Source organism: Zonotrichia leucophrys, chromosome 5 (genome assembly GCF_028769735.1).
Source record: "Zonotrichia leucophrys gambelii isolate GWCS_2022_RI chromosome 5, RI_Zleu_2.0, whole genome shotgun sequence".
Classification (NCBI taxonomy): domain Eukaryota; kingdom Metazoa; phylum Chordata; class Aves; order Passeriformes; family Passerellidae; genus Zonotrichia; species Zonotrichia leucophrys.
Window position 1 is genome coordinate 2,675,078 of NC_088175.1, and position 7,278 is coordinate 2,682,355.

General features: G+C 43.8%; 1 long non-coding RNA gene across 1 annotated transcript; it reads right to left on the reverse strand.

Moving 5' to 3' along the window:
- Window positions 1-889: 889 nt before the first annotated feature.
- On the reverse strand, window positions 890-3,659 carry LOC135449175 (uncharacterized). Its single transcript, XR_010440679.1, has 3 exons — window positions 3,520-3,659; window positions 2,824-2,997; window positions 890-1,900 (listed from the first exon to the last, which is right to left on the reverse strand). It is a non-coding gene; the product is annotated as an uncharacterized LOC135449175 (long non-coding RNA).
- Between the last annotated feature and the right edge of the window lie 3,619 nt (window positions 3,660-7,278).

Below are 7,278 nucleotides of genomic sequence, written 5' to 3' on the forward strand. Positions count from 1 at the left end.
TGATTTGCCTGAGTTGGTATAAGCAGTCTGTAAAAGAGCAGAGGTGGGAAGTGAAGCCAGAACTCTTGCCCAGCAAACAGTGTCCTCTGAAATACAATGTGGTCAAGAAAATGGCAGTTTCATCAAAATCCAGCAGTTGCCTGTGACACCTTAAAACGAGTGACATAATTAAAACAAAGAAATGCTTCTTGTTTATTTTTCTGATAGTATTTTTCTCAGAAAAAAACTGTTTGCTTTATTCCCCCACTATTTTCATTTTTATTTGTTGTTATTACTGTATTTAATAACTAATCATTAATTATTTTTCATAGCAACATACATCAAAATTCCTGAGTCTAAAGGTTCCAGAATTCCTGCTCTCAGAAATATTTACAAGTTAATTCCTTCCTCTGGCTTTGAACTAAAAGGTGTTGGAATATGTTGGCGTTTGTCAAAAGACAAGTCTCATTCTGGTGAAGGATGAAGAGCAATGTGTTTTGTACTATTTTTTAAAGATTGCCCCTTGATCATCATATTTCACCAGGTTAAAAATAGGAATGATGTTCATTGCATTGGGAAATATGCTTGCAATACACTTGTGTTGCTTTCAGAAAGACTGAGCTCTTAATTACCTATAAAAAACTTCTGCCTCATACCCTCAGACACTATGAATATAACCCCTAATTAACCATTTAATTCCTCTAAATTAAAGAAATATCATTTAGAATATTAGCATGAAGACATTTGGGTCATTAACACCAGCTTTATCTTCTGCATCAAAAATGAGAAAAATATTTTATTCTTTCCTTGAGCTGGGGTGTCAGGTTTTATTTTCCTGGATGAGCAAAGGAGAGCTTGGTTCTTAACTCTTAATTCTGTATTTCTGATCAAAAAAGAAAACACCCTGCATTCATTTTTCCTCTTGTTGTCACAGGCTGCCTGGCTGTTCAGTTCAGGAGAAGGAAGTTAAGTTATTGCCCCCTTGACAGACATCTCTGTCAACTCTTCAGGATGTCAATGCTGGTTTGTTTGGTGGGAAAACACCAAAAGTCAACACCAGGAGGGACTGGAAATAGCACTCAGATGGTCAGGGGGCACACAGTGGGTCGGGTGGAGGCCCATGAGAGAGCTGAGCACAGTAAGGAACCATTTAATGGAACCATTTAGTGACTGAGTAACCCCTGCTCCTCTTGGGCTACCAGGATCCCCCTGGAGCCCTTGCCCACCAGCCAGTAGTGAACACATCTGTTCTTGGTAGAGATTTTTCTGTTGACTTCTCCCAGGCCCATGTGTGAAACCCCTGCTTTGAGGTTGAGGGTAATTACTGCTGCACAGCACAGACATGTGGGGCTGATTAGTTCCAGGCCAGATAGGGAGAGAGTGAATGGAAACAGGACAGATGCTTTGCTCCTGGCAAGAGCGTGTTTAGGTTTAGACTCATTCCAGAGGAAGATTTGGGTTCCCAAAGAAGAACAGAGGTAAAGTTAGGTCTTGCAGACAAAACTGTAACATGAATCTGCTGCTGCCTAACCCCCAGAGTGTCTGGGTTCAAAATCTGTTTAAGCATCTGTAGCAGCACTTCTGTGTGCCCAGGGCTGCCCTGCCTTATTGTCATCTGGGGACTTCACTTGAAAGTGCTTTGAGCACCACTCAAAAATGCTCCTGAGGTGTGCAGGTGCCTGTTTCAGCTGCCTGAAGAGAGGCAAAGGCCATGTTGGTCATATCCAAGGAGAAGTGGCATCCACAAAGGTTTTTTGAGGACTGTGGCTCTGAGCTGAGGTAACCAAGTTCTGCCTCTCTCCTGCTTTTGTGCCTGAGGCTGATCTGGGTCTCATCTTCAGCCCAGGAGTGAGGAGCAACTGTCTGTGATGGTGGCAGGTGATTGAAGAGGGACCAAGGACCACAGTTACCAAAGATATTCCTGTCACAAAGAATTGGAAAATTTTTAGTGATAAGAGGGAAGCACACTAGATTCCTTGGTGATGCTAAGTGCTAGGCTGCAGCTCTACCTGTGCATTAATGAAACATTAGTGAAGTTAAACTGAACTGAGTCTCACTGCAGAAGAGCTGGTTAACTTTTATTTTTTGTTTGTTTTGGTTTGGTTTTTTTTTTTGCCTGCTTTTTTTGTTATTACTCTCTCTTTCCTTCTTTTTGGTTCACAGAGCCGTGCTTTTATGCTTTTCCATTACACAACTTTATGCCACTACTGTGGATGAATTAATCTTCTGAGAATGGCTGTGGCTGTCCTTTACTGATGGGGGAGGAGGGCAGCAGGAATGACTTCAGTGCTTCTTTAATTACTGATCTCATTAATTACCCTCCAAACCAAGTGGGTTTTTGCTCAGGGCTGTTTCCACAAGCCAGAATGTCCTTCTGGAACTGGTTTACACCTGAAAGGGTAATTGCTTCCTGACTCTATGCTTAAATATTTCCTAAACCCAACAGCATCTCATACAGCTTCATCACACACCTCCTCCCTCTACAGCACTGGGCTTACCCCAGTTAGGAAAGTTCCTTATTTAGGCCCATCTTAAGACACCTGCCTGATAATAATCCAGACACAGCCTGTAGCAGTTTGAATTGTTTTTCCTCTGCATGCCTGATATGGTCAGGACCAGAATTTCCACCCTGTGGTTTATATCTTGAGATAAATGGGATTAGCAAAAACCACGTGGGCAGACTCAAAATGGACAATGTTGTGCCTGAGCAGCAAACTCTCAGCAAACTCTCCCCCTGCAGCTCCTTCTGCTGAAATTGCAGAGTGCTGTGCCTTGGCCCACAGGATACACTGGGACAGTGCCAGAAAAGCAGTCAAAAAAGCAAAAAAACCCAACCCAACCTACCAGAAATCCGCTTTCCTCTGGAGGTCCCTGAGCAAATGTGGTTCTGGCAAGGAAGGAGGATAAAAATGATCCTCTTTGTGGGTGCACTGCACCAGCTCGGCGCTGCAGTGTTGCTGCTCTACAGGCACTTTATGAGTGATGTGACAGCTTCCCTGACTGAAGTAATTCCAAGTACTGTAACATGAAGTGTCAAGGCAGACAGTAGAAAACATTTCAATCCTTTTCATTAGAACAAAGCACTATTCTCTTGACGGCTTTCAAATGCATATTGTTTAGCTATTATGTGCTAACCTTGACTGTTATATTCCAAGCACAATAGCAGTGGGAGCTTTCTGCTTTTTTTTGTTCATTTCTGATCATGGTAAGAGGATTTCTCTTTTTTGCAGGGTCAGTAAAATATTCAGTTATAAAGGGGAAAAAAAAGTAAAAAGAAATATTTATGTTGCAGAAGGAACTTTGAGGTCTCTTCTTGTGTTTCAGTTTTCAGGTGGGTCAGATGGGTCCCAGTATGGATTTTTACCCCAGAGTGGTTTGTACTTCTCTTGACAGAAATCAAAGACTGAAAGTGCATCCTACCTAGACTGCTCAAGTGACAAGTGACAGGCTGATGCTAAAGTGACTGCAGTGTCAGCTGCTGAGAGCCTCCGGCAATGTGCAGCAGGTAAACGGTTAATTAAAATGATTCTTCAAGGATACCTTTAAGGGAACATGGAGCCTTTCCAAATCTCCACAGGGAGTTATTGATGGAAATCGCTGCTCCATTTTTTTCTCTCAGGGATACACGCAGGGTGGGTTACCTTAACAGCTTTTGACATTTCATCCGCCTGACCATGAGGCTGCTGAGATTGGAAGATTAAATTGCTCCTGAAAGAATGAGATGTGACACAGGTGAAAGCCAAAGATAAAGATACCAAAATGTGTAAGCAACACATGAAAACCCCTGATAAAGCCTGAGATCCTTTTTAGGGCCAGGTGGGCCATGAATGCTGGAGAACAGAAGTTCTCCTTGTTCTCTCAAAGGGCTTTGTAGCCTCTGCTTGCCCAAGGGCTGGATTGATTTTTTTGTCCCATTCTCTGGAGTTAACCTTTTCCAGTTTCCACAATCTCAGCTATTCCTCATACTTTTTTCTCTTATCTCATTCTTTATTTTTTAACAACCTCTTACCAAAATTCTTCTCAAAGTAAAGCATTTCCCATCCACATTCAAATCCTTCTTCCTGACCTCTTTATCTCTTCCCATCTATTCCTACCTTCTCCCTTGCACCAACTCCCACTCTCATTTTTTCCTACCCCAAACTGGAACTCTAAAATTACACTCTCCTGCTGCCATCCCTTCCTCTCCAGAGGATTCAGCTCTTCCCTTTCCGCTGTTTGATTTTTCCTCCTTCCTCAGTGCCAAGGCCTGACAGAGGAGTCCCTCATTATATGTCTTCATTGTAATTAAACTGGGCCAGAGCCCATTTGCTGGCACTAGGAGCAAGTGGCACAGCCTGGCTCACATCCATACAGCTAAACTCTCTTCCTCCCATAACAGGATGGCTTTATCCTTTCTGCCTATTGGGAACAGCCCTTGGCAAGTGCTGCTCTCTGAACCCTGCCCAGACACAGTCTCTCAGAGCACTCCCTAGGACAAGCCAAAGCTGTGCCAGGGAGCATGCTAATAATTAAACATTATAGACTGTGCTACAGGCCTTGGTGCTGTTTAATTTACTTATAAAAGTACAGCTGAGAGAGTGGGAGAGGCAGTGTCCTTGCCTTCAGCCCAGGTATCCATCCTGGTTTGGCCCCTGTGAGGACAGTGGTTCCTGAAGATTGAGCAAGAGCCTCTGGAAGCAGAATACTTTTCCAAACATAAACTTGGCTAAATGCGGGCAAGGTTTTTTAATCTAATGGAGGTGTGGGAAGCATGTCCTTGGTTTAACTTCTGTCCTCCAGCCACCACTGCCTGGTCCCTGCCCCCAGATATAATCATCCAGCCAAGGAATTCCTTGTGTTTTTCTTAGTATGAGTTAAAACCTAGTTTTTTCAGCTCTGCCCCTGAGGTGGGGATAGTAAAATTCAGCTAAAGGGGACACCCATGTGGGAAATTCTAACTCCTTTAGTTAACATTTAGCAAAATTTATATCAGCTGAAAGCAGGTTCTTATTGTGTGTAGGTAGTGTAAAGTGTTTTTGTAGTGAGTGATAACAGCTTTGTCTGCCACAGGTGAGTGTGGGTATGGATACAGGGAGGGTGCACACAACCCCTTTGACAAATCACATTTACCTGAGACCAAACAGATGCCAAATCAAAAGGAAGGTCCTAAGCTCTCAGGATAAGTTTGGGAATAATGTTCTGAACAGGGTTAGGGTGAAATTGTGCCAAGGTAGAGATAGTGTTGGTCCACTAGCTGCAAATCTGATTTTGCTCTGACCCAGGGGTAAATGCCATGTAGAAATCCTCTGTAACCAAATTGTCACCCCTCATGTTTTTATACCCTGAAAGGGTTTGAGATCATTAGCACATTCACATCCAGGTGTGTTACACACCTGGTGCCTGTATATATGTGTGTACATTTATAGCCAGCCAAAATCTAACACTACATATTGAAATGGTCAAAGTAGAGAGGTGGGTTATTGCTGTTTCCATGGCTTTGAAAGTCTCATAAGCAGCCAGGAATAAAAACAATAAATAATTACTGTGTTACTGAATGCTAATGTTATTTCTGAAATAGCCATGTATATTTTCTGAAGGTTTTGCTTGTCTTTTAAGCCTGAAATAACAGGCAAGCAACATCTGTAAGCCACTTTTTTCCTTTTTTCAAACATATATATATTTGTAGATTGGATCACTGATGGGTTCTCTGCATTAACAATGAATAAAAGGCTTGAAAGCAGCTTTTCAGTCAGTGAGTGCTGCCTGGAATTTGTCTTGGACTGTGATTTCAGGTTTGGCCCAGCAGACAGAAATATGTTCATCATCTCATTGTTCATGGAACCACCTCCTTGTGTACAGCATGAGTGAGGATGACTGAAACTCAGGGGTTGCCAAAGAGCTCTGTATGCCATTCTGTCCTGGTTTTTCCTTGTTTCTTTTCCCCAGGCTGCCACCCTGTCAGTGTGTCCTTTCCCAGTGCAATGGGGGCTGTGTGGGAGGCTGGAGCTGGGTTCTCAGCCCTGTGTCTGGTTGTGTGGTCTGAGGCCGAACATCTACCTCCTGCAATGCAGCCATGTGCCAGGCTGCGCACCTTGCTCATCCTATCTAGTTCGGTGATGTTGCTTCCTACAATTATTTTTGTTTTTTTACTCCCTCCTACTGTCTTTGTTTGAAGCTGAAACAGATGTTCACACTACATGCATATTATCACACAGTAAGTCCATCCAAGGCAATGGAAAAAATGCTGGTGGGACTGTCTTGTGTTAGAGAATCAGTAACAGTGACTTTGTGTGCTCTGTGGGAACTGACAGGACTCTCTTGCTGAGCAGAATGGCAGCAGAAGACCATTAGTGCACAGATAAAGGAATTGTGTTATCTCCTGGTGTTGTTCAAGTTGTTGGGAATTTCCCTTTGACTCCAGCAGAGATGGAGCTGAGCTGAGACACTTTGCCTTTTTATGGACACATTTTTCTTTTCAACTCAGAGATAAAGATTTTTGGAGGAGCAAGGCAGTGACTATCAAGACAGAAGATGGCTGTGAAAGCAGCAATTGCCTTGGCAGATCTGAGTGCTGTGGAACCCAAACAGAAATGCTTGAACAGGAGGGGAGAGATCTCAAAGCTGGGACCTCCTAGGAGAGAAATAATGCAGAGCAAGTGAGGGGAAACACAGGGCAGCAGAGCAGAGGTGAGGGGTGAGAAAGCCTGGCAGGCCATGGGGCTCAGCACATGCCCCTAAATCTCAGACCTTTGGTCTCCCCTTGGTAGGGCACTTGGGTGGCTCAGCAGGCTCGTGGAAGAATGGTTATCAAAATCCTCTCTGAAAGAGGGATAAAACAGAAGCTAAAACACAGTCTATAATTAAAAACAGTCAACGTGGAATCTTGCCCAAATCGATCTAATGTCTTCTGCTGATTTGTCACCCTTCACACCTTTCTAAGCTGCCCATGTGAGCACTGCAAGGCTGCAATTTGCTTCTGAGAGAAGCTGTTTTCTGCAAATTCAGAGCTTCTCTGGGCTTTGTGACTTTGCAGTTTTTGGCAGAATCCATCCCATTTTCTTTCTCCTCCTGCCCTGTGTGGGCGGAAGCCCTGTGGGGAGGGGAGCAAGGTAAACAGAGCTGAGCAGGAGAGGTTCAGGGAGGTTTTCCACTGGGGAAATGGAGATCTTGTGTTGGGAGCCAAGTGTCCTCAGCTGGACCCATTCCAGCTCCTTCTGCACTCAGGGAGGATTTAAACCTTTCCAATAGAAGCCAGTGGTAATAGCTGGGAGAGATCTTGGATTTCTGTGGATTTTGGCTCAGACCAGACTTCTTTCCACT